Source organism: Ceratotherium simum, chromosome 2, assembly GCF_057802395.1.
Source record: "Ceratotherium simum simum isolate JZ-2026a chromosome 2, ASM5780239v1, whole genome shotgun sequence".
NCBI lineage: Eukaryota > Metazoa > Chordata > Mammalia > Perissodactyla > Rhinocerotidae > Ceratotherium > Ceratotherium simum.
Window position 1 is genome coordinate 69,106,867 of NC_141901.1, and position 27,357 is coordinate 69,134,223.

At 39.0% G+C, this 27,357-nt stretch overlaps 1 long non-coding RNA gene across 1 annotated transcript in view; it reads left to right on the top strand.

Annotated features, from left to right (window-relative positions):
• Positions 1-26,004, top strand: part of LOC147918043 (uncharacterized) — a 52,657-nt gene extending 26,653 nt beyond the window's left edge. The window contains exon 3 of the long non-coding RNA XR_015549141.1: positions 25,934-26,004. This is a non-coding gene — a long non-coding RNA (uncharacterized LOC147918043). The remainder of the gene's footprint in view (positions 1-25,933) is intronic.
• The last annotated feature ends 1,353 nt before the right edge of the window (positions 26,005-27,357 follow it).

Consider the following 27,357-nt stretch of genomic DNA (forward strand, 5'->3'; position numbering starts at 1 on the left):
GAGCTGAAGAAACTATTTGATAGGGAATACTGGAAAAGATTGTCCTCATTTTCTTGCTCTTGTTTGGCAGGCTGATGTGATCCAGGTACCTACTTCAGGCGTTTTGCTACAGTGAAGCAGCTGGCCTGAGAACCATGTCAGCACCCAGAGGTCAGAGTTAAGAAAATCCCACAAGAACATACCCAGAGCCTGGATCAAATCATGCCTCTGGACGCTTTTGTGACATAAGCCAATGAATCCACTTTCTTACATAGACCAATCAAAGTTCAGTTTTTGTTACTTGCAACTCAAAGCATCATAGCTAATACACCAAATGCAAGGAGGACGTGGGCAGGACATCTACCTTGTGACCTTCTTCCAGCAATCCCACCCTAAATTTAACCTCTCTTTATTAGAGACACAATTTATAGACAAAAATCAACATTTTTTGTGAGTCACAGAGAAACAACTTCTTAAATCAGTAAAAGAGATACTTCCAGAAAACTAAAAATAGTAGAACATATTGAATTAGAAACGAAAGGTGCAGATGTTAAGGCAGGCTCAGGAGGATCAATTCTAAGGTAATTTAGGGGAAGGAAATAACAGACGCTCTCAACCTCCAGCATAGTAAATTGTTTCTTGATTCTCTCTTAATGAAAATATTGCGCATTCTCTTTTCTTTTCCGCAATATAGTCAATGGATTTTCTTGCCCTCTTTTTTTGCTTATACTTTTTGCATAGATTTGGTATTTTTGTTTTTAATAAAAGTGGAGGTGTTTCTGAGAATTTCTATTGCAACAGCAGGGCTTGAACTTCAGGTCAGCTGAAAGGAAAAGTGTGTGCTGTTTCCATGGAAACCATAGCAGTATAATGTCAGGTACTAAGAGACATCAAGAATGAAGAGATAAAATCCCTGCATCATTTTAATAAACACGTCCTACTTACCATTATTTAACCACAGTCTGCATAGATATGCCGAACTCCTAATAGCCACTCTTCATAAATTTCTTTTGACCACATCTAACCTTTCTAAGTTGGTCTTGATTATGCTGCTAAGTAAATAAAGATGGAAAGAATGCCCTTCATTAGAGTATTATAAATGCCTTATTATTCTGAAAACTCATTAGACATATATATGTTTTAATTAGAAAATAATACTGTGGGGACTCAATAATAAGGGTTAATTTAATCCCACAAAGACAAACAGGTAAATTAAATAGGGCTTACATTTTGTCCTTAGCTCCTCATCTTATATTACAGGCTCCATTCTGGGTTATTGGCAGTAGGAAAAAAAATAAACTAGATAGTTTTTACCGAAACCCCCTCTCCTCTCAAGTTTATGTTCCAAAATAACTTGTCTGTGGGAGCAAGAAAACTACCTCTAAGCCCCCCAGTCTCCCAGGCAGCGTGGGCTACAGCCCAGTGCTTCTGAACCCCTCCTCAGGGAGATTCTCGAGCAGCTCTCACAGAGACAGCCTCGTGAAGGAAATGTCTGTCAACACTTCTTTGTACCTTCCTGATCTTCATTCTCCCCATCTCCTTCCCAACCAAGGGGCCATTCTCAACTCTTTCGATGTCTTGCCTCTACACATCTATTAGTCATCAAGAGGGAAGGATGAGAGAAGGGAAGAAGGAAGTGATGAAGGGAGAAGAGGAGGAAGAAAGGAAGAAAAGGAAGGGGGAAAAGAGAGAGAGGGAGGGAGAGAGGGAGAGAGACTGGAGAGAGCCATAAATCAATTTGAGGGAAGAAAGATTCAGGGTTTTTCCACTCCATCAAGGCCTCTATAAGGGCCATTGGTTGGGAAGGAGGATTTGTGTGAAGTACTATACAAAAGCCCTTTATTTTTCTCCCAAACTCAGGTAAGGAGAATAGTGCCAAATTCCAAATAAACTAAAATTATACTCCATTAGGGCCAGCGACTAGAAGTGAGTAAGAAGGCCTCTCTGTACTGTGGCCTGAGGAATTATAAACTCTAAAGGGGAAAGGAGCCTTTTCTCCCTTCAGTAAGTGATCATTGGAATAGAAAGTAGTAAACCCCTGGTAGTCAGTGACTTCACAAAGCCACTCGGGATTAATGGCCACAGCCAGAGGGCTGAGGGCCTTGTGATAACCAATGAGCCAAACAATGAGGGGCTGGTGTGCCCCAAAGGGAACAGAGAAGAGAGGAAGCTCTGTGGCAACAAACGTGACAATAATGGTCCCTCAATCCTTATGAGAACTCCTCAGGGATGCCTCAACCAGGAAAGGGGTGTGAGGAGCTGAGGACCAGCAAGTCCATGATCAAGGAAACATGAGCCAGAGACTAAGATTTGGATCCCTTTTTCTTAAGTGTATCCCTCCTGTTGGATTCTGTTGTAACCCAGAAAAAAACAGTAGGCCCATTACTAAATCATCAGCAAGTCCAAGGGAACCAGAAGGCTGAGAAGCACAAACCCACACCCAAGTGGTCACAGTCAAGATGCTGACAGGGGGATTCCTTGCCTGATCTAGTCACCAGCATCACGTCACACACACACACACACACACACACACCCCACTCATTTGAAACTTAACTGCTCCAGATTTTAGGTTTATATGTGGCAGAAAAATACCCAAACAATAGAGACTTACCTACACACAAAATCCCAAAAGATGACCTGAAGTCTTGTGAAATAATCTCACAACTTTTTAAAGGGACAATGAGCCTACACTTTATGTAATCACCTGATTCTGCATAAAATTTTCATATGCAGCATTAAATACCCTTTTGAGTTTATCACTTTAGTGGCTCTTGAATCATGACGCCAGTAAATCCAATCAATTCAGACATCAATAATCTAGTCCTTTGATCTTTAATAGTGTCTGATAGTTTATAATACACAAATGACCTTCCAATGGCTTTCCCTCTCTACCCCACATAAAGATCCTCCTACAAAGCAAAAGGGTGACAACAGCAGAATGGGGTCACCACTCCTCATTTGGAAAAACAGAAAAGATAGTATTCAGGAAGACAGAGAGCCAGCTAGTTAACTGTAATAACATATTTTTAAATGCCAAGGCTCTATTAAAATTGAATATTTCAGTGGGTGCTTTTGACTTATCATATTCCCAAATCTGATCTGCTTCAGATCAAATAGCATGGTTTTACTATCTCAAGGAAGGCTCTATGGGAGGAAAGGATTCAATCTCATTGACCACAACCCCAGAGAATCTTAAATATTTTAAGTGAAGCAGGATGAGACAAGATTCCTGAACCTCACTGAGTCTTAGGGAATGGGAAGAATAGGAGAAAATACAATCAGTATCTACAGCTCATTCATAGAGTTCAATTTGGAGGATAATTCAGAAAGCATCTAGTCCAGGTGTGGCCAAATCCTTGCTAGGGACATGTTAGAATTGGCCTTTAAAACTTAAAAGGAACCACTTGAATAGGCTTACTTGGGACATGTGCTATTGGGTTTGCCACAGGCTTTTAGAGTCTAGCTCTGCCCACATATTATTATCTGCCCAGCCTATGAAATTATTCATTCAACCCTGAGAAAAACAGAAAATGAAGCCCCAGCCAGTTAAATAATTTGCTTAAGGTCAGAGAGTGTTAGAATTAACAAAGCATGTGTTTGTGAGGTTAAGGGTGGAGATGAGTGAACCCAGGACTCACCCAATCTCCTCCTACTCCACAGATGATGTGAGCCAGCTAGAGTTGTAGCAGAGAAGTCATAGCCAAAGAAAGAAGCACTTCTTTTCTCCCTTTTCTCTATCATTCTGGACTAAGAAGTCATGTCTCCCTCCAAAATTCACATGTTGAAGCCTTAACCCCCAATGTGATGGTATTCAGAGATGGAGCCTTTCAGAGGTAATTAGGTTTAGATGAGGTCATGAGGGTAGGGGCCTCATGATGGGATTAGTGAAGATATAAGAGGAGAGACTGAAGAGATTGCTTTCTCTCTCCACAACATGAGGATACAGGGAAAAGACTGCCATCTGCAAGCCAGGAAGAGGGCTGTAACCAAGGAAATGAATCTGTTGGCAACTTAATCTTGAACTTCCCAGCTTCCAGAACTGTGAGAAATAAATGTCTATTGTTTAAGCTATACAGTCTATGGTATATTGTTGTAGCAGCCCAAGCTAAGAAAGGTAGATTTTGGTACCAAGAAGTGGGAGTGCTCCTGTAGCAAACAGCTAAACATGTGGATGCAGCTTTAGAACTGGGTAATGGGTGGAGGCTGGAAGAGTTTTGAGGTGCATGCTAGACACGTGGATGATAAGGCCGATTCTGGTGAGATCGCAGATGGAAATGTGAAACATGTTATTGGAAACTGGAGGAAAGGCGGTTCTTGTTATAAAGTGGCAAAAAACTTGGCTAAACTGCGTTCTAGTGTTTTGTGGACGGTAGAACTTTCAAGTGATGACATTGAATATTTAGCTGAGGAGATTTCTAAGCACAGTGTTGAGGGAGCAGCTTGATTCCTCCTGATTGCTTATAGTAACATGTGAGAAGAAAGAAACGAATTGAGGGAATTGTATAAAAGAAACGAGAACCTGAAGATTTGGAAAACTCTCAGCCTCTCCATATTGGAAAAAGCAAGAAAGCGTGTTCAGAAGAGAACACCCACCGTGTGGCTCAGTAAAGAAAAGATGGGATTATACCAGCAAAGACACTGCCAGTTTCAACTAAGGGGGACAGAGAAAGTGAGATAAAATGAAGGAAGACTGTCAGAATTCTTGGATTCTACAAGATGGGACCATAAAGCTATTCAGCTGAAAACATGCACTATTCCTTAAGAAAGGGAAGAATGACCCTGAAGGTGACTCAGAGATCCTCATGGCTGCTACTCCCACCACAGGCCCAGGGGGCTGGGCTGGTTCCTTCTCCGTTTCAAGAGATAGGGCCCCCTGTCTGGTTTCCAGGGCCAGGATTCCCCTCATCCAGTGCCTCAGAGGTGGGGCCCCCTCGCAGAGCCATGAAGATGATGCTGCCACCGCAGTGGGCCTGGAAGGCAGGACATTGAGCCAGAGAGGATTATTCTTGAGGCATAAGATCCAGTTGAATTTGCCTTGCTAGGTTTTGGACCTGCTTGGGACCCATCACCCATTTCTTCTTTCGGATTTCTCCCTTTTGGAATGAGAATATCTATTTTATGCCTGTCTCATAGTATATTTTGGAAGTACATAACTTGTCTGGTTTCATAGGTTCACACCGGGAGAGGAATTTTGCCTCAGGATGAATTATACCACAAGTCTCACCCATATCTGATTTAGATGATACTTAGATGAGACTTTGGACTTTAGACTTTGGCGTTGATGCTAGAATGAGTTCAGACTTTGGGGGCTATTGGAATGGAATAAATGTATTTTGCATGTGAGAAGGACAAGAGTTTTGGGGGCCCAGGGGGGGAATGCTATGGACTAAATTGTAATGGACTGAGACATCTACCATTCCACCTCCAAGGCTCTCCGAACCAATTTACACCCACTCCCAGACTTTACACGGAACCAAACCAGTCTGTCACATGAAGAGTCTAGCAGAAATTCTGTTGGTGACATTAGGGTCCTCATTTTTTCCAAAGGAGTATTTTCAATTGCATTGTCCATTCACCTTTGAACCCTTGTTTTGAATTGAAATCAATGGAGATTCAGTGTAATAAGATCCTCTTTTCAGCCATGGTCATTATATATATTTTTACAACTCAGCTTTTTTCCCCAATATAGGAAATATTCTGGATCATAGATCATTTTATAGATTTTCAAACTAGTTATGAAAAAAAACAGTTTAAAAGAAATTTTATCATAAGTACAACCTTAATGGAATTTGCACTTCTGACCTTTGAAATACGAATCCAAAATTTGACCCGTCAGACTACCCTATTATTTCTTATTCTCCATACGCCTGTCTACACATTGAAATCAGTTCTCAGATTGCTCTTTCAGAGAGTTCTCCAAGGTCAACAAAACCTGAGATTACAAATAAAAAATTAATTTAAGAAATCAAATAACAAGTATTGTTAGGGTCAGGACAGTCTTCCTTTGGTAGTTAGGTCTATATGCAGGGCAAATGGCATGTAAAACAGCCTCTCTTTACTATTAATTCAAGTGTGTGTGTATATGTCTCTGTGTGTGTGTGTGTGTGTGTGTGTGTGTGTATGAGAGAGACAGAGAGAAAGGATGGACATGTGATACAGAGAACAGAAAACTAGGATGCAACAGACTTTTATTTCCAGTCGAACAGCACAAATTCTGTACTGTGTTGGGCTACGGCTGGCCTGTCTCACCTCAGTAATCAGCCCTCCTTCAAAAGGAACAACTTAAACTTATTTTTACCGCTCTATAAGACATTTCTATCAGAAAAAAACTCCAAAATTAAAACTTAAATGAAGGCTGGGTCAAGCAAGAAGAAAGTCTTTAAGAAGGAAAACAAAATCACAGTTTATGGCATGACCGCCCTTCTCCACAATGGGTCCTGCTGTTGAAGGTTTGCTGCAGCCTTCCATTTCTCAAGTCGCAGCTCACCTCACTAACACTGATTTTCAGTTAAGGGTATGTCCTTATTTTTATTACATATCATTATTAATGAAAGCTAAAGAGACAAGTGAACCTTATGCTTCTTGAATCAGCTTAGGGCTTCCCTTATAAACATGTTTTTAAATAAGTGAAGTAACTTATAAAGGCCGTGTTTTCATTTTTTTAATGAATGCATTGCTTAAAGATCCTTATTCAATACATCATTTGAAACCCAAATGTAAAATTATTCTTGTAAGGGTTTTTCATAATAATGAGTCACAAATGAAAAAAGTCTACAAAAGAGTGTAGGTTCAGGGTGGATAGAAACAACCAATGGGGTCTCCTTGGGCCTCTGCCAGACATGGGGCACTGCAGACACAAGCAGGTCACTTAATGCTGGGCAAGATGTCCAGCTGACCTCAATGGTTGAATTGAATCAAGTGTCAGCCTACCTGTGGGAAACATCAGAGAGAGGGTGCAAGTTTGGGAGTAGGGTTTGATCCAGAAGATTTACAGTATCTTGAGTCATATGCCAATTTTATTTGTTATACTTTGAGTCAGCATCAGATTCTTACTAACTCGGTCTTTGAAACGTTCAATATTATATCATTGGTTCTAATATCACTCAGTTCTTTATTCATATTTTCTTTGTAATTCTAAATTAGTGATTTTTTAAAGATTTAAGGAATAGTTAGCACAGTGGCTTTGAGATCAATCACATCAGGCTTCAGGTCCTAGCTCCGCTGCATCCTAGCTGTGTGACCCTGGGAGTAATACTTCCCTCTCTTATCTTCAGTTTACTTTTCCAAGAAGATGGTTGGTACCAAAAAACCATTGTTATGAGGTTTCGGTTCATAACAAAGTGGGGGGTGTTACTCCTCAGCAATTTCTCCTCCAAAGATGCCTCTTCTTCTGCCAGCTCTTTAAATGTTGCTGTTACCCAAGCTTCGGTCTAAGGCCTTTTCTTCACATGGGGATGGTGATTATGGTGCACTTTATTTTGGTCACTGACTGTCCTTTCAAATTTCCTGTGTCACTAGTTTTCCCCTGCCACTGGATGACTATTTTAGCTATTCTCTTGTTACCCTTAGCTAACAAAAGGTCTCAAAGTTACTGAATTAGAAAAACTCAGCCAATATCTGTAATTAAAATATCCAATACTCTCTACTATTTGATGCTCCAAACTCAATTTAGAGTTGTAGTTTCTCACCTCTCTTAGCTGAGACTTGGTGCAGTTCAAAAACAAAAGGAGGCCATGGTCAGCCTTTCCTCTCTTCCCTCACCTGATGCTTCTACTCCTCCTCCCTTATCTTGTTACCCAGGAATGGAGCAGGGGGTAACAGAGAAGCATGCAGAAAGCAGGAGCGCTCTCAACTGACTGGCACTGTGTGTTGGAATACAGTGACAGGATGCCTGTTTAGAGTTTATTTTAGGCAGATGTTTAGAGTCCCCAACAGACTCCTGGAACTCAACACGTTCCAAACCAAACTCTTTATCTTGCCTTCAACACATGCTCCTTTTAACAGTTTTTTTCTGCCTTGTGTCACCAGCCACCAATTGGGCAATCTGATAAATCCAGAGTCATTCTTGTCTTCTCTCTCTCCCTCATCTCATATCAAATGTGTCACCACTTTCTATTTAATATATTCACTGGCCACGTCTCCAATGTGTTCCCTCTTCTGCAGCCTCACTGTCACTGTCCTGTTCAGGCTCCCCATATCTCTTCTCCAGGTTAGCCTCGTGGAATCATAGCTGGTCATTCATCACTTCCCAGACATCACAAAGGTGATGTCTTCTCTTTATTTCATTTTAATGTCTTTCTTTTTATAAAGTGATCTTCATAATGTTATGCTGATGACGCCATGATCCTTCTCAAAAGCCTGCCATAACCCCTTCTGCCAAAAGGACCATCCAGATTCATTTATCTCCCTTACAAGACTCTTCACTTTACATCCCTACTTACTTTCCCACCTCTTTTATTTCATTGTAGCCTGATTCTCAAGAAATCTCCAAATAACCACATTTCCTCAACGAGGCAGGATTGTTTGAGCCTATTTGTCTTTGTGCATGCTGTTCCTGCTGCTTAGGGCAGTCTTCCTTGCTTATTTACTTGGAAAACTCTTATCATCTCCTCCAACATCACCTCTCTCACTTCCTCACCAAGCCACGTTAGTTTTTGCCTCTTTGCTCCTACAGCACTTTCTTCATACTTCTCTGAGAGAAACTAATTAGGTATTACAACTTTCTGTTTGTATCTTTCTCTTCCATTAGATGGTAGGGTTCTTGATTTGGGGAATAACAGAAAGATTTAAGAAAACTTGATAAATAAGTGAATGTATCTATGAATTGAACAGTTGGAAATTAAGGAGGCAGAGAGAATACACAAAGGTGAGGAAGTTGGATGTTCACCAAATATGAATTATCACCTAAGCTAAACAGAATAAAGACTTTGTTCAATCATGAGCTATTTTTTACAGAAAAGACTTTCTGTTCCCAATTCTTAATAAAAATTTTATTTTTTAAATACTTCTACTTATGATCCTTGGAGTGGAGGGTAAAGTGTTCTACATATTTTTTTTTCCTCCTAATTTTTGGGCAGGGGAAGGAAGGATTATACACATTGCTTTGACACAACTGTGATAACTATGACCCCGCAATGCACGATTCTAGAGGATAGAAACTGTATTTTGCTCACTCTGTACTCCACACAATGTTCCTGGTTCATTGGAGATGCCAAATAATTTTTTTTAGTAAATACAAGCAAATCATATGTCCCCAAGAATAAACTCATAAATACTACATTCACCTTCAAACTTAGAGCTCCAGGACATGCATAGGATAAAACCTAAGAATTAAAAAAAAAAAAGTTTCTGAAAGAAATGAGTCTTAAAATAAAGAGTGAAACTACATTCATTGGATGCACAGGTCAGAACAGGTTAGCTGTGAACGAGCAGGCTTTTTCAAGTTCTCTGTCTCCCAAAGGTTTTTTCTAAGAGTGCATGTAGAGGAGGGTAGAGTAGGATGAGAGGAGAGGGAGTGATGGGGAGGTAGAGAGTTTCATTTTCACACTGGAATACACAAAGCAGGAAGTGAAAAGGGTGCCCCTCTGGGTACCAGAATTGTTGGGCAACAGAGGCTGCCCCCAGACATTATGATATTCCTATCCTTAGGATTTCCCATCATGTTTTGTAGAATCATATTTCCCACTATATGGTTTCCTCTAACTCCTCCATACACATTAAATCCTCTAGCAACGTGGTACTCAAGAGGTAAACCTGATGGGCAAAGTAGACTAGGTTCCTCCCGTGAGGGCATCCTGGCATTGCTCAGCTAATGTTCTACATTCTGCTAATGCGAATGACAACTGCAGAATTTCCCAATGCCCAAGAAGGAAAAGAATATCATCGAACATTCCAACATCTCCCAATTCTCTCTCCCAGCTCACTGTCTCTATCACTGTATAAATGGCCTCATTTTTAAAAGAAGTATGACAAATACAACAATAGCATCATTTTACAACAGCACTAAAGCACATTTTTAAAATGCATTTTATTTCAAAGCCCCTCTAATTTAAGCCTTTTGGAGTCTTTATTCTCCATCTCTCCGGAAGCAGCCTCTGTTTCTGAATGACCGGGAGAGCTGAGGAATGTGGATAGCATCTGCCAGGGACAAGATGCTGCCTCCCAAGTCTTTAGTGATTCACAGGTTGTAAATGTACTTGATTGTGTGGCTGTGCATTTACACTAGGAATTCATAAATGGGCATTTGCAACTTTCAAATGGTTAGCAGTTAATATGACTCCACTTCTAATATAGTCGCAAATGCCAACATCACATTCTCTACCACATCAATTTTGATAGGTACAATTCAGAATTTTTTCTTAGTGCTTCCTTTCATCTAGAATATAAGAAGTAAACACCATTTTGCTTACTTTTACTTTTCCCCAAATCAATCTTAAATAAATCCTTCAGTTACAAATGCATATTTTCAGGCTATTTTAAATTACTCTGAAACACTTCTCATCTAATGGACATATTTACTTTGCAGAACATGCAGTTTTATATCAATTTTGTATGTGATTTGGTCAAGCTGACAGCTATGAATGAAATGCTACCCGAGTTGCTTACAGTCCTCCCTATGACCAAATATCTACCATGCACAGCCTAAAGAATCAAAAGGATTATAGCTCTAACTGCCAGTTTCTGTTTTTAAAATATCTCAAGGAAGAAAGACAAGCTGACCCAATCAGGAGGTCATCTGAATAGATTTTATAGTGCAAAGCACAGCTAATGCCTGGTTGACATTCCAACCCAGAGAATTTTTTTCCTCTGTGATTAATGGACTTGACATCCATTTTTTCCACTGCTTTTGCTAAACATGTCGTTCAGGATTTACTGTTAAATACCACTGAGATCATAGGAAACTAAACTCCTATGACTGTGAAAATATTGTGCCAGAGGCCAGAGTTTCTCCAAAGAGTTTGAATCATACTGAGAAGTATAAAATGGTTCATGGTCTTGGTCCATTGAAGATCGCAATTTCTCCAACGTGAGAATCCTGTTTGAATGGAAAATAGATTGCACGAGTTAGTAATTTGACAAACCCACAGTTAGGTGAGGGGATTTTAAATAAATTTTAAAAGAGTAACAGAACAAGGAGGGAAGGAAATGGAGGAAGAGGACATCCCTCTAGTTTCATGAATGGGTAACTTTTCTGATTGTTATGCTTCTACATAACATTCCAGTTGTCAGAAATGATAAAGAGTGTGAACACCCAAAGCATCCTTCTCTCATTTCACTGATTTAAATGATCTAGAATTTTGCTAGTATAGACAGGAGACATATACTTCTAGTTAATCTGCCACTATGAGGACATAATGTTAGACCCTTAAAAGGTTCCCCACTTCTTTCTAGTCATTAAACAGTCTTCTGGTACACAGACTAAGAGCATCTGCCATTCATATTTCTAAAGAGGACATGTGTACAGTAACCAGGCCTTCATGGTTAACCTGTTGGGGTGTTAAACCCTGCTCTACATGACCTTGGGCAAGTTATTTAACCTAATCTTAGATTCCTTACATGTAAAACAGGGATAATTATAATCCTTTCTTCATAGGGTTGTTGAAAATATTAAAAAGAACAATGCACTAAAGGTCTTAGTACCTTGCAAAAAATAAAATCTCAACAAATATTAGTTATTATTTTTATTAGGTAGCTGAAATAGTTAATCGCTTTTAAAAATAACATTTTTAAAATATGAATAACAGATTTCTGCTCACAAGCCACATTAGGTGTATATTGATTTACCAAATCTGCCCCTTAATATAAGCAACAAAGGATTGTGTGATGTGCATATAAAAACAAATTCCCAGTGAGCTGAGAAAAATGCCAATCCTCACATCCTTGGTAAGAGGAAAGTGACAATTTCAACATCTTTGTTCATTTGCTCTACCTTACAAGTGAAGTAGATGTCCAGGATGCAGCCTAAATGCTGGGTAACAGTGACAGCAAGGAAGAAGAATGGACCAATCCATGAAGCTGAGTTCGGGTAATAGTTTTATTATGAAAGGAAATCAACTGTTACTAAATTAAACCACCACGTGTGAGTTACAGGTGTCACCACATGAATGTGTTGACTGACTGGGGCTCCGCTATGAAATGAAACGTGAAATTTAAGCATACTTTTGGGACAAAAGTACACATTTTCGTTTACTTGTGACTTTGAATGCTTTTGTGAAAGCATAACATCTTACTCAGAGCATATAAATGATTAGTCTCAAAATGAGACATGTAAACACGCTGTGGGTTCATTAATTGTTCATTACTCCTGCCGGCTGCAAACATTAGCCCTGTGACCGGGCTCTGGCTACAGCATACATAACACGCACAGTACATTAGCCCTTCCCTCTTCTGTACCGGGCTAGGAGAGTCCAGAATGGGCACCATTAGCAATTCCTAATGGAGGCTGTAACTCCTACTTAGAAGCAAACAGTAAGAAATTAAATCAATTCTATCTAAAAACATACAGTGGCAATGCCATTTCACAAGGGATGCTGTTTAAACAGTTAACTCTGAGTGAACTCTTCCTGTTCTTTGATTGGGAAGCGTTTCAGACCTTAATTACTGTGTTCCGTGAGCCTGTGACAGATCGTCCCTTTTTACAGGCTTCTTGCCAGGATAAAGTAGGCTTTTTTTTTTTTTTTCTTTTGAGAAGACTATACTTAATTAGAGCTAGAATAATTAACTCTTTGTGAGTTTGCTCTTGTTTTACCATTAAATTTTGATTCTGGCTAGAATCATCTGCCTCTGTTATCTTTGTAAAAATTCTTAAAATAAAAACAATTTGGAGCAAAAATTTACTATCTCTATCAAAGGTAAAACTTTAAGATTTTTTTTAAGCGCAGTAAACAAAATTGTAAATGTTAAAACAGAGCAAATGGGAACATTTGCACAGGAGCAGTAGAAACAGGGAGGAGGGCACAGTGGATGGTGGGTTTTCCCTGAGAGCATCATGGCCACAGGGGATTCCTCTATCCACCCCAAGTTTCTGTTTTTTCATGTGTATGATGAGATTGGTACCATCTGACTCACAGGGTTGAGGTGACCATGCCTGGCATACATCAGGCACTCAATAACTGTAAGCCAGTTTTTTCCTGTCCTCCCTATCTTTAATCATAAAGTAGGGCACTCTGCATTTTAATTCTCTGACTCTGTATTGTAGAACACAGCAGAATGGCTGTCAATCTGATGAGCTTTCAAACCAGTAGCACCCCACCACCATCCTGCTCCTCAGAGGTCCTTTTGGGTGACACTGTCTGTTCATAGATCTAAGAAGAGATGACAGACCTGACTTAAAACAGGGAAGGCTGGGATATGAAAGATTACACTGAATGAGATAGAATGCTAGGAGTTGCAGAGAAGGATTCACCCTTCATTAGTGATACCCAAATAAAAATTGATCACATTAGGCTCACTATGACAAACAATAATTCCATCAGTAGCGTCTTTTAAGACAAAATATAAAGTTTCTTCCTAAAAGTAATTGAGAAAAAGGTGAGGAAAATTCATCTAACTAAAGATGGTTCTATTGCCGTCTTTTAATATTTTTAGAAAAACGACTATATATATTTTGTAAAAATGATACATGTTCATTATAAGAAAAAGAAAAGTCAAATAATAAGGAAAAGAACAATGAAAAAGTAAAAAAGAAAATCATCAAAAACCTACCATCCCCAAATAGCCATGGCTAACAACTAAAGACCACTGTTTCAGGCATCTCTATCCTCATATAAACAGTGGTAATTTTGATTATATTTGAATTAATTGAATAAGAAGTTAAAAATCTCACTGCTGAAGTTAATTAAAGCATTATGAAAAATGCTGGTAGGTTGGAGTTATTACATATTTTAAACTAAACGTTTGAATTTTAGGGGGAATCTATTGATTCCCTGCTATAACAGAGCATGAAATGGACACACTTAGACTTCCTCCTCATTCTGATTATTTTATTTCATTTCTACATTGTTAAGGTTTATAACACACATTCCATTAAGTGAGGCAGATTTCAAATTTTTGTTCTATACTTAGATGGATTAAATGCTCATCACTCGTTTTTTTAATTATATTTTCATTTCAAAATTTTTTATTTTGATTTACCTCTAGGTCAGCTGGATTATGCCATCCAGTTAAATTTGGATTATTTGCTTTGTAAGTTCTGTATTCCTAAAGTTCTCGAACACAAACATGTTTGTTTGTTACGCTTCAAGGACAACTTGCTTATGTGAAAATTATTGGAGTATACATTCCCCCAGAATGCAACAAATACTGTTTTCTAGCATGAAGTGTATGGGGAGGAATTTAATGTAAACCTGATATTTCCCCCTTTGTATATGACTTGAGTTTTGTCTTGATGCCCGTTTATATTTTTAATCTTCAGGCTCAGTAACTTCACTAGGATATATACTGGTAATGATTACTCTAACAATGTTTTCCTGGTATATGAGACTTCTTGACATGTCGATTCGAATCTTTATATTACAAAGAATTTTTGAATTTAATTTCTGTATAATTATTTCTGGAATCATAATTAACACTAGAATCAGATGTAAGACCAAGAGAATGTGAGATAGTCCACAAGGGGTGCCCAATATACCAGGCAAACATCAACCAAAGAAAGATAACATAGTGAAACTAATACTAGACAAAGTAGATTTAAGGTAGGAAGGATTATTAAAGATAAAAAGGGACATTTTGTAATGTTAAAAAAGTCACTCCCAGGGAAAATAATATAATTCTATAATTGTACATACTTAATGACATAGCCTCAAAAAGCTAAACAAAAACTGACAGAATGAAAAGAACTAGATAAATTCATGATCATAGTAGATTTTAACACACCTCTTTCAATATCTGATTGATCAAGTGATATTGAAATATCATAAAGACACAGAAGATTTGAATAACATAATTAACAAACTAAACCTATTTGACATATGTAGAACACTGCTCACAATAGCTACAGAATGTATATCTTTTTAATGCAAAATGAACATTTACCAAAATTGACAATATGCTTGGATATAAAACACATCCCAACACATTTCGAAGGATGGAAACGAAAGAGAATATGTACTCTGACTACAGTGGAATTAATTTAGAAATCAATAACAAAAAAATGACTAGAAAATTCTCAAGTACATGAAAATTAAGCAATGTACTTCTAAATAATCCATGGGTGAAAGAAAAAGTTAGACAGGAAATTAGAAAATATTTTTAACTGAGTGAAACAAAAATATTAAAACATGTGGTTTGTAGCAGAAGAAGTATATATTTAGCACTAAAATTCACATATATTAGAGAAGAAAGACTAAAATACTAAGTGATTTAAGTATCTCTTTTAAAAAAGCCAGCAAGGTAAATGCAGAGAAATTAGAAGAAAAGAAATATTAAAGATAAGAGCAGATAATAATGAAACAGAAAATATACGTATAATAGAGAAAATAAAGCCAAAAATTTATCCTCTAATAAAAGTTAAAATTAATAAATTCATAGCAAGACTCATCAAGATAAAAAGGAGAGAGAGAGAGAAGGCAAACACTACCCAATTCAAGAACGAAAAGGGGACATCACTACAGGTCCTACAAACATTTTAAAAAGATGATATTATGAGCAACTTTATGCAAATAAATTTGAAAATTTAGAAGAGATTTTCCTTGAAAAATATCAAAGCAAATAAGAAAAAATAGAAAATCTGAATAATCCTATATCTACTAATCAAATTGAACCCTTTAATTAAAAAAAAAAAATCTTACCAGAAAGAAAACCCCAGGCCCATATGGCTTCACAGGTAAATTCTGCTGCTTAAGAAATATGGAACAATAATCTTATACCTATTCTGTGAGAGAATGGAAAAAGAGGGATCACATTTCAAAGTCATTTTAATGTCACCAGCAAAACCTTGTGGCCAAAACTCCACAAGGACATCACAAGATAGGAAAATTATGTGAATCTCTCTTAAGAACATAGATATAAAATACTAACAAACCCAAAAAAGCACTCATATCCATAACATACTAATAACCTCTACAAATCAAAAAGACAGACCCAAAAGAAATATGGGCAAAAGACTTGAAGACACATGTATTAATTCCCTCCTGCTATTGTAACAAATTACTACAAACTTTTTGAATAAAAACAATATAAACTTATTATCTTACAGTTCTGTAGTTTAGAAATTGGAAATGGATCTCATTGCACTAAAATCAAGGTGTTAGCAGGGCTGCATTCCTTCTGGAGGTTCAAGGACAGAATCCATTTCCTTGCCTTTTCCAGCTTCTAAAGACTGCCCATATTCCTTGGTTCATGGCCCCATTCCTCCATCTTCAAAGCCAGTAACACTGAGCTGAGTCCTTCTTGTCATCTTTGGTTCTCTCTTCCATTTCCCTCTTCCACTCATAAGGACTCTTGTGATTACACTGAACTCTCCTAGGTAATCCAGGATAATCTCCCTTTTTTAAGGTCAGCTAATCAGAAACTTTAATTTTATCTGTAGCTTTAATTCCCCTTTGCCATGTAACCTAAAATATTCACAGGTTCCAGGAATTAGAACATAGACATCTTTGAGGAGACATTTTTCTACATACGACAAAACACATCACAAAAAAGGATATAGAAATAGCCAACAAAAATGTGAAAAAGTGTTCAACCTCATTAGTTATTAGAGAAATGTAAATTAAAATCCAAAAGATATACCACTATACCCCTTCAGAATGGCTAATATTAAAATGTCTGTTAAGGATGTAGAACAACAAGAATTCTTGTATATTACTGGTGAGATTTTTAAAATAGTACAACTACTTTGGAAAACTAGCAGTATCTACTAAAGCATAAAATATTAATACTCAGCAATTTCATCCCTAGGTCTACACCCATGAGAAGTGCATACATATATGCACCAAACAACATATACACAAATATTCAAAGCAGCAGTAATTTTAACAGCCACAAACTAGAAGCTACTGAAATGCCTACATAAAGTGGAATTATTAAGAAATAAATTGTGGTATATTCATACAATGGACTATTATACAGCAGTAAAGAACAAGCTTCTACTACACAGAACAACATGGGTGAATCTCACAAACATAACATTGAGTGAGTGAAGTCAGACACAAAAAGGTACATATAGGATTCTATTGCCATTCAAATAAAGTTCAAATGCAAACAAGACTAATCTTTTGTAATAGAAATCAGAATAATGGTTACCTTTGGGCATGGATACTTGAAAGACGGCATGAATGAGGCTTTTGGGGTACTCGTCATGTTCTGTTTTGTAAAAATACACATAATTTTTGCAATTTTCTATGTATGTTATACTTCAATTAAAGCTATTGAGATAGTATATGTACTTTGTGTCAAAAAACTTGGGACCTAGGGCCAGCCCCATGGGCTAGTGGTTAAGTTCAGCGTGCCCCACTTCAGCTGCCCAGGTTCAGTTCCCAGGAGTGGTCCTACACCACTCGTCAGTGGCAATACTATGGTGGCAACTCACATACAAAATAAAGGAAGATTGGCCCAGATGTTAGCTCAGGGTGAATCTTCCTCAAGCAAAAAGAGGAAGATTGGCAACAGATGTTAGCTCAGGGTGAGTCTTCCTTAGCCAAAAAAAAAAAAAAAACTTGAGACCTTGTTTAGCTTTTAAGGATATATGAAAACAGACTCCTGGTTAAGGCAGGCTATCATCCTGAGACAAACCTCACAGTAGACAGATGCTTCCTGTCAGAAAAGCCAAATATCAAAAGGCAAGAGGTTAAAATGAATTTAAATTTATCCATTCCTGAATCAAATGAAAATGTTACAGATCCCAGAGCCTATTCTTATATTTGGACTTTTGCAGTGACCTAAAAGTAGCCATTTGAAACTAGTTAAGTAACATTATATTCAACCTTTTGAAACGAGAGTTTTTGCCTTTTTATGAGAAATTGGCATTTTCATCATCAAGGAGATACACAACCTCCTTGACACAGTGATTCTCCAACGAGACCATTTCAATTGTTTTTTAATAATGTGCTTACCAAGGGCCCATCCACGATCTGCAGACAAAAAGAACAGCAGCAATGTGTGCCCACAGGGGAAAAAGAACGGAAATTTCAGGGGCCGGCCCGGTGGCGCAAGCGGTTAAGTGCACGCACTCCGCTGCAGAGGCCCAGGATTTGCCGGTTCGGATCCCGGGCGCACACCGACGCACCGCTTGTCAAGCCATGCTGTGGTGGCGTCTCATATAAAGTGGAGGAAGATGGGCATGGATGTTAGCCCAGGGCCAGTCTTCCTCAGCAAAAATGAGGAGGATTGGCAGATGTTAGCTCAGGGCTGATCTTCTTCACACACAAAAAAAAAAGAATGTAAATTTCAAATTGTAAAACCAGGAATCCAAAGCATTATAGTGAGAATTCCCGTAGTAACATGACTAACCTGTTTCTGGTTTGGGTTTTGGTTTTGGTCTGTTTTTACTGCATCACACATGGATATGGATAACAATAACAGTAAATAATATTTCTCTTTCTCTGGTGCTTTGTTTGTAAAGAACTCTCATATTGACAGGCTTTACTGGAAAATGAGGGTCTTTTGAATGAGACTTACCTTGGTTCAAATCCCAGTCAGGCCCCTTGTGAGTTATCTCACTTCGGTCAAGGTTCTTAATTGAGCTCTATTTCCCTCATGTCTACACAGGGGTGAGATCCCTCAGGGGGTTCATGTGAGAACTGACGGATATGTATACAAGTCCCTGGCACACAGCATCACAGAGACAACAATGTAAAGCCCATGGCACACAGTAGGCACTTGTTTACCTACCAAAACAGCTCCCCACAGTAGGCACTCAGTAAAGGTTTGTTTAATGAGTAATAAATTCATAAGTGAACAAACGAAAGGAAGTTAGGCTGGATCCATTGCCCTTGTTTTGGGTGAGAAAAGCAAGGCTCAGGTTTATCCGAGGCCCCACTGCTACTAATTAGAAAAGTTGGGTTGCAAACCCAGTTTTTCTTGCTCTGAGCCCAGTGCTCTTTCCTCTTTCTAGCAGTGCTCTTGACAATATTTACTTGCCTTGCTCTGGATGGTGGCATTTTATCTTCATTTTGTATGTGCGATTTGTTCTAAGTTAAGGAGTGTCTGGGCTCAGCTCAGGAAGAAATTCAGTAAACAAGTTTCACGCTTATGCTGATAGCATGTGATATTTTAAATATACCTAAACTATGATAAAATGTGGAAGCACTGAATTTATATAGTACGTATGTTTAATACAAAATAAAAATATCACCCCAGAAAGTATTGAGCAAATAAATCCTCCCCGGGTTTTTTTCTTGAAGCTATTGCCTTAGAAAATTACACATAACCAAATAAATGTCTTTCCCAAAGGCATTATGGTAATTTCAAAGTAGCATGTTAGGGTGTTAGGTCATTTGACTAAGGTTTAGAGAGTTTCTTTGACTAGCTAACATCTGGGCTGTCCACGCACCTTGCCTTTACTGATGGAAATGTGTTCGTTGTGGCCAGGATGCTGGGAAACTGATGTGCGTGTCCATAGAATCATAAAATTGCATTTTAAAATGTCAATGTGTTATCCAATACAGTATGGGCAGAATGGAAATGAATACAGAAGCATCGGGAAGCAAATGAGTTTTTGAGTGGGGAGAACTTTCAAAAGCAAAAATGAGGGCAGTGAAGAAGCATACTTTGGAAACAAAGGCGGCAAGATGAAGGACAGGGGCATCAGGGCGGGACTCAGACTCCAGCAGCCACTGTCCTTCCCCAGGAGCTGAGGTTGGAAGGCCCTAGCCCGAGGAATTCCACTCAGAGATGCACATCACCCGGCTGCCTGCGGGCAGGCGCAGAGCTAAATGCCTGTCTCCCTACTGTAGGTGGAGGGAAAGTGGACTGAGAGCCAAGTGGGAGAGGAAACATTTCAATAGAGATATGACTTGCACAGTAAAGTTTCTAGAAACAGTATAGTGCAGAGAAAAGCACTAGACTTAAGTTCTGCAGAGTGCTTCAGAGAGGAATCTTTGGTGCCAAAGTACTTCATGTGTATTTGCCATTACTATTAGTATTATTGTTGACACCTTTTTGTCTCATTTACATTTTAAATGATTATTGTTAATATATAGAAAACCTATTGATTCCTTCATACTTATATCCAGTAAATTTAATGAATGCTCTAAATGTTTCTTCCCTATGCCCTTATGATGTATCCAAATTCCTTAACATAGTTTCAAACCTTTTATTCTTTAGCCATGCAGAAATTCTTCCATATCTTCAGATGAGGCACATTCTTCCCTGCTTTGAGCTCTTTGTACATGCTCCTTCCTTTGCTTAGAACACTGGTTGCTCCATCTTCTCTCGACTCCTAACAATTCTTTAGATTTTAAGTTAAACATCATTTCTTCTGGAACATCTTCCTTATCTCCCTCACCACCACCATCACCACCATCTCCACTGACAAATTCAGATTAACTACCTTTACTGCATATTTGCATAGCAACCACATGTTAGCATAGCTGCCCTATTATAGAACTTTTCATGCTTTATTGAAACTGCTTTTTCCATTATCTCCCTGGATAGACTATGAGGATCTGTGAGTGTAGAAGACATCTTTACATTTTATGCCAAGCACCTAGCATATAGGTCCCATAAGAGTAGCTAAAAGCTATTTCTTGAATGGGTGAATGACTTAAATCTAAATTCCTCAGTATGACTTACGAGGACCTGAAGCCTGCTTACCTCTCTGGTCTCTTATCTTGCCACTTAGTACATAACCATCTACCCATCAGCCATTTTCAATTTATTTCAGATCCTTAAAAACACCATGCTCTCCTTGTCGACAGGAATTTATATATGCTATTCTCTTGCCTGGAATACTTTCTTCAATTACCCTTCTCTTGAACAACTCCTACTCCTCCTCGAGGGCTCAACTTAGTTGACCTTTTTTCCCCTAATCCCCTCCTCCCCTCCCTTCCATCTCACCTAGATTAGGTGCTCTTCCAAGGTACTTCCCCAGGACTCTCACTTCCTCTATAAAAACACTTCTTAAATTTTTCCAGAGTTTTCTGGTCACTAGTTAGTATCTTCCTCTAGACTATAAGATCCCAGAGGACATGGACATGGATAATGTTTAATCCAGTTTATTATTTTATCCTGGCACATAGTAGACATTTAATAGTTGTTGAATGCATGCATGAACTATTTATATATTTATAAATATATAAATAGTTATATTTAAAAATATAAACAAAATGTGCTGCATTGTTCAGGCATTGACTCCCTATCCTTTCCTACTAGAGAACTGATGACTCTTCAAGAAAAATGTCAATGTTCTGATTCTATCTGGATCCTTTTTCTTTCATCATTTTTATAAACCATCCACAGATCCTCTTCTTCATCCTATACCATCAAAAATTGGAATTGCTGTTTTCTTTCACCAGAGCTTTTATTTCAACCGTAAAGACTTCTCAGGGGCCAGCCGGGTGGCGCAGTTGTTAAGCGTGCGCTCTCCGCTGCGGCGGTCGGGGTTAGCCACTTGGGATCCCGGGCGTGCACCGACGCACGGCTTGCTAAGCCACGCTGTGGCGGCGTCCCATATAAAGTAGAGGAGGATGGGCATGGATGTTAGCCCAGGGCCAATCTTCCTCAAGAAAAAAGCGGAGGATTGGCGTCATATGTTAGCTCAGGGCTAGTCCACCTCACAAACAAAAGAAAGAAAGTAAGACTTAGCCCCTCTGTCAACAACTGCTCAAAGTTTACACTTGAAGTGTCCAGTCTTTAATAACTGTATCTCTACAGCTTTGGCACATCCTGTTCCTACCAGCTGTTGTTCAGACCCACACAGGCACTGAAACATGAGACTTCTTCTCCTCCTAACTCTCTTCAGAATGCCCATTCCCTTTTTTTTTTTTAAGATATGGTTAAATTTGTGTGTGTGTGTGTGTGTGTGTGTGTGAGAAAGAGAGAGAGAGAAAGATCAGCCCTGAGCTAAGATCCATGTCAATCCTCCTCTTTTTGCTGAGGAAGACCAGCCCTGAGCTAACATCTATTGCCAATCCTCCTTTTTTTTTCCCCCCTTTTTCTCCCCAAAGCCCCAGTAGATAGTTGTATGTCATAGTTTCACATCCTTCTAGTTGCTGTACGTGGGACGCGGCCTCAGCATGGCCAGACAAGCGGTGTATCGGTGCACACCCGGGATCCCAACCCCGGGCCGCCAGTAGTGGAGCGCGCGCACTTAACCGCTAAGCCACGGGGCCAGCCCCGCCCATTCCCTTTTTAACTACAAATGGAGTTTGTCCATTTTCACTGAGCCATACCTCTCTTGAGTCTATCTCGCCTGTGTCTTGGAGGAATGAATAAGCTTGCTAGTCAGTGGATTCTTCAGTTCGCATATTATTGGTTTGAAGAGAGCATTATCTAGACTGAGCACAATTCTTGATGTCTCATAAGTTTAAGCATCATACCTTGGCTATCGCCACCTGTAGAGCTTAAACTATTTTATGCTGATTATGGGTGCGTTACATTGCACCTTTACAAAATAAGGAGTGAGGAAGGAATAATCATTGCAAATCAGCCAGCATTCTGGAAATGCTATCCAAATGCAAGATGATGATAGGCCAGCTGTCTCATCTTTGCTCCCTAAGAGGTCATATATCTTCATGCGTCAAACAACATCTGCACTGACTCCATAGTCCCAGTCGTTTGCCTGTATGTTCTCAGATAAATTCACTACCTTTCTCCAGCTCTGCTCTGAATCCCAGTAAGCCATATTCCTCAGACTCTTTTAGATGGTTTCAGAGACTAAGTCTTCTCTGTGGCTCCAGAGAAGCTAGATTCTATTAGAAAGTCTGTTTTTCTTCTGTGATCCCATCTTCCGCCAGACAGCCTAGCTTCTGGATTCTGACAACACTTGTTATCCCAGCACTAGGGACAGAAGTGGCTTCCTGTTCTTATTACTATCTGGGATGCTGCACAATCCCCTTCGTGACTTTTGAGCCTTTCCACCACCTGTGGAAGCGATTTTCAATATTAAATTCTCTCTGTTAAAACACAAAGAGAGGATTATTTTTCCCTAACTGGACCCTAACTGATACATCCAGAAAAATCCAAAATGTTCAATCTATAAAGTTTTTAGAGTAAATTATATTTTAAACATCTTGAATCTTTGATTCAAAGTAACTGTAAATCACTGATGTTATTTATCTCCTACCCCCCAACATGCAGTATTTATTTGGAATTCCATTTCTGTACATTTTCTCAGTTAAAAATGTGAAATAAAAGTAGTTCTAGTTCATATTTTAATAAAAATTGAAATCCTAAAATGGAAGTCAAGATTAATGGCAAGGAGAATTTGAAGGTAAACTAGAAGCCCAGACTTAATGCTCTATAGCATCTTATATCAGAGAAACTAAGATATTATTTCCAGTAGAAAGTGATTAGATGTTGCCCAAATGGTCCTGAGCAATTTTCAAATACCTCAGATTCAGCCAAGTAGCAAAAAAATCTTTTTTTCCCAAAAAACTTTTCTGAGTATTTAAGATTCCAGTTGTTTTAAAGAAAATGCTTTTTCTTTAACTTAACTTCAAACTTTTATGTTAAAAAATTTAATCTCAATATATACAAATATTGAATCATTATGTTGCACACCTGAAACTAATATAATATTGTATGTCATTTATACCTCAATAAAAAAATTAATCTCTTCTGTAGATAACTTGAGGTCTTATGTTCTTTAATAATCTTTAAAGTATCATTATATAAAAGGAAGTTACATTTTCTAGTATTAAAAACACAAAGAAAACTGAGGCTGATGTTAAGCCAATAGCCCCACAGCTCACAGTTCAGGGAACACAGAGTACTAAAATTAACAAAACATTGCTCTTCAAACTTCAGTAAGACTATCACTTTTTTTTCACATCATATACAAACACTCAAAAGTCATCAAAGGTGGAGTCATCTTGAATCCTGTATAAGAAGACTATTATTGGAAGTCCCCTCGAGTATTATCATAGCAAAGCTAACACACAGGAACTTGCAATGCACATAAGCGTTGGAAGTTATTATTCACTCACTCTCAAGCTTTCTCTCTCAACATCCCCAGAATAACCACTCACTTCATCAGGTGCTTCCTGGGCTACATGGCTACATGACCACATACTCCTTGGAGGCTTCCTCTCTGAAAATCCTTCACTAGCCCTCTGACAGCAGAGGGAATCTTAGAGATAGAACTGAAGAAGTCAGGGGGCCATGAGGACAAAGTAGAAGTAAGACATCCCACGTTCCCTAGTCTTCTGTTCTCCAGTTCCTTCTAACATAGCCTGGACAAGTGGGATACAACATGTCATTCTAGAAGGAGCACTACTCGCCTGGTCTCCCTGCTCTAGGAAATAGATTTTTGTCTGGACTTGTCTGCTGAGTCTATCAACTTCATACCTGTACCTTGAAAACTATCAGAAAATGTTTCTTTTAATTCCAGTGTTCTTATTAAAAGAAATGGGAATTACCAAACTCTTAATATGGTTTATTTTATTTATTTATTTTTTTTGGTGAGGAAGATCAGCCCTGAGCTAACATCCATGCCAATCTTCCACTTTTTGCTGAGGAAGACCGGCTCTGAGCTAATATCTATTGCCAATCCTCCTCCTTTTTTTCCCCAAAGCCCCAGTAGATAGTTGTATGTCATAGTTGCACATCCTTCTAGTTGCTGTACCTGGGACGTGGCCTCAGCATGGCTTGAGAAGCGGTGCGTCGGTGCGCGCCCGGGATCCCAACCCGGGCCGCCAATAGCAGAGCGAGTGCACTTAACCGCTAAGCCACAGGGCCGGCCCCTGGTTTATTAAATAACAAAAATCTACATTGTATAGAAATTTCCTTGATTACATCCCAGAAAGGTAATGATCTAGGCTTGTTTTCAGTGCCTCCAATCATGTGGAGCTCACCAACTCCCATGGCAGCCCACTTCAAGTGCTAATATTTGAAAGTACTTTCTTAGGCTGAACTAAATTCTCTCTTACTTTTAATAGCTACCATTTATAGAGCCATCATGATGTGCCATAAATTGTTACTTCAAACAGCACTACTAACTAAACCTCACAAAAACCCTGCAAAGTAGACGCTACCCTACTTCCTAGCTGAGGAAAATAAAGCTCAGAAATTTTAATTTACCCACTTAAAATCACAACAAAGCTAGCATTTGTACCCATTGTGGTTTTCTCTAATATGCCATATTGCTTTCAACAACAAAGAAATTAAATTCTTGGAAATCAAAACATTAACTATTAAATAAAGTGTCATCCTTTAAAGTGTCATACCTTTGGGATATTAACATACGCCCTCTCTCCAGACAGCTGGAACAGTTGCTTTTAGGCAACAGAACAATGATATATTTTTTTCCTCCCAGTAAATCTGGGTGGTTTGGAAAAAATAGACAAATGCCTGGATATTAAAATCTGTATGAAAAGATACATGAATATGAACGGGGCCACCATGTGTCCCCCTTCTCATCCATGTACACACATGTACGTACATATACACACGCATAAACACCTACACACACGACAAGAATCAGGAAGACCTGAATTTTCATCCCCATATACGTGGCTGTGGTCTCCTTCACCCACTTCCCATGGCAGAGAGCCAGAGTCAACTCCAGTGGTGGCAGATAGGAGAAGACGGAGGAGAAGGGAAAGTGAAGAGGAAAGCACTGCAGATATGAGGCCTTTATATACCAGCGCCACTGCCAGGCGAGTAGGCAGCCCCCCCACAAGCCAAAAGACTGCCCCACTCACAAAGCCACAATATCTGGGGTAGAATGTAAGACTGAATAAGGCCAGATCCTTGCCCCTAAGGAAGTCATGATCTAGTGGGAAAATATCAATAAGTAACTCCATTAAAAGTGAGCACACTACAATGAGTATCTTTAATCTCTGTTAACCCCTCACAGAGTGAGGCACAGAGTGCCTCTCACCAGAGTCGTCAGAAGCAAGGAGGTTGGGTTTGAAACCTGGCTCTACCAGTGGAGCTGTCCAGTCCTCCATGGAAGAGTACTGCTGACCCTTCTCTGCTAACAAGCTGTGGTTCCTGTGCTAGATCCTTCTTGTAAACTGATTCTAAATGTGGTTAGTGAGTCTGAATGGAGCTTAAGAAGATCACCAGGTGGGTGATTTCTAAATTATATGACTATTATTTTACATATTATTGCTATTAGATAAATCATAAGCTATATCACAGTCCTTCTCCATCTTCAAACCCATGGAACTTCCAGAAGCTCAGCATTCACCTGAAACCCACAACAACATAAAGGTCAAAGACTTGATATCTCAAGTGCCAAGGCTAGGGTGACTGACTGTTTCCCAGGATGTGGGACCTTCAGTGCTAAAACTGGGACAGTCTTGAGCAAAACTGGACAGCTGGCCAATCTCTCAAGGCCATGTCTTGATTTAGCAGCAGACCCAGGCCCTTCTGTGTGCACTGATCCACACCTCCCACTCGACAAGTTTGTGAAAGAAGACCAAGAACCCACGTGGTTCACTCAGAAATAAACCAACGATCAAATCAGGGGGAAATGGAAGAGGAGAGTAATGGCAGGGCCAGGGGACACCTCAGAAGGAACATTTATGGCCAGTGCCCTCCCACACACAGAAGAGAGAGCCCTGTCGTGGGAACTGATTGATGTGGTGACATTCCCTTAGCTTCAATATATAGCAGCAATACATTTTAACAAAGCTGCAACCTTCTCTTCTAAAAGGAAAATACAATAATAAATTACTGAAAAGTTAAGCATATATATCATTCTAGGGCTCAGTTTTGTATCCAGAGAACACTGCAAAGGCAAATTAAATAACTGTCAAAAATGAATATATACATATTTGTTCCTTAAGCAAAATGTCTATTGAGGGCCTACTACACACAAGTCTCTATGCAGGGCTCTGGGGACCCACAGAGATGCGAAGCACTCAGTTCTTTTCTGTTAGGCATCTTATTTTAATTCTCCACTGTGTTCATAATATCAGCTTCCTAGTTTGGGGCTATTCTAACCTATATAGACTTGTTCTCCAGGGCTTGGGCCATGCACAGAAAACATTCAGTAATTCAATAGCCTCATTTACCGTTGCTCCCTTAAGAAGAAACCATAGCCAACGAATTTTTAATGCGTTCAACTTACATTTTCTTCTTTGGGAGTTTATTTCTATCCACCAACATAGCTTAGGCATCAGGTAGCACAGACATATTAAAGACAAATGAAGGTGGAAACCCCAACAGGAAGAAAATTATTGTTTTAGCCATTACCTACCACTTCTTGTATTGAATCAGTATGGAAGCCATTTCCCCCTCCTAATTCATTATCATTACCTTAGCTCTAAAGTC